The 906-nt window shown below is 48.5% G+C and overlaps 1 non-coding gene across 1 annotated transcript in view; it reads right to left on the reverse strand.

The window, feature by feature from the left end:
* Positions 1-105, reverse strand: part of trnal-caa (transfer RNA leucine (anticodon CAA)) — a 111-nt gene extending 6 nt beyond the window's left edge. The window contains exons 1-2 of the tRNA in view: positions 68-105; positions 1-40 (exon numbers count right to left, since the gene is read on the reverse strand). The exon at positions 1-40 is cut by the window's left edge and continues 6 nt beyond it. This is a non-coding gene — a tRNA (tRNA-Leu). The remainder of the gene's footprint in view (positions 41-67) is intronic.
* Positions 106-906: the final 801 nt, after the last annotated feature.

Below are 906 nucleotides of genomic sequence, written 5' to 3' on the forward strand. Positions count from 1 at the left end.
GAGTGGGATTTGAACCCACGCCTCCATTTGGAGACCAGAAGTCCCTTTCCTCAGGAAGGAGGTGATCCTTGAGTCTGGCGCCTTAGACCGCTCGGCCATCCTGACAGCTAGAGGCAGACCCGGCCTCTGCCGTGCTGGATGCTCTGCTGGCACTGGCTTTGTCAGGCAGAGAAGTCATGGCAGCTTGGCAGAGTTTTGCCTTGAAAGCCATTACGGTCACAGACATGGACAGACGGACGGAGGAGGGAGAGAAGATAAAGAAAACGTCTTCGGTGCTGGCGAATGTTTGGACTGCCGGTGGCTAACAGCTTATTTTAGCAGCTCCACTCCTCTCACATTGTTTTTATTTCCTCTCAAAAGTTTTTCCTACCGCTCACTGCCTCCTCCTGTCCCTTCCAGCTCCCTCCATCCACCCCTCCCTCCCCTCGCTCCTCCATTCATGCCACCTACAGCTCAGCAATTCATTTACTTTACAAACCATTTAAATGTGTGTGCAGAGAGCAAACATCCAAACCCAGCAAGCACCAAGTTTATGCCTTCAAACCACAACTGAGCTCATGAATTATTAAGCTTGAAAACATGTTATATAGACTTAATGTGTGTTTTAAGAGGAGCTGCTGTTTGTTCTCCTCCCCTCTCTGTTTTCTCTCTCCCTCTCTCACCCTCTCCTTCTTTCTCTTTTCAGTCATGTGTGATGTGATGTGTGATGACTGAAACCACATCTAGCCGAAGCCAACGCAAGCCGTCCCCGCTTCCTCTGCAGTCGCTCACGTGTATAATACGTGTAAAATACTGTTTTACTGCTACACACATGTTTCAGCATTATCTCAAGGACATCTGTGCTTTTTGTCCCGTGAACCATCAATATCAGCAGGATCTTATCGACACTCAATCTCTGCAAAGAAA

This window comes from Chaetodon trifascialis, chromosome 22 (genome assembly GCF_039877785.1).
Source record: "Chaetodon trifascialis isolate fChaTrf1 chromosome 22, fChaTrf1.hap1, whole genome shotgun sequence".
Classification (NCBI taxonomy): domain Eukaryota; kingdom Metazoa; phylum Chordata; class Actinopteri; order Chaetodontiformes; family Chaetodontidae; genus Chaetodon; species Chaetodon trifascialis.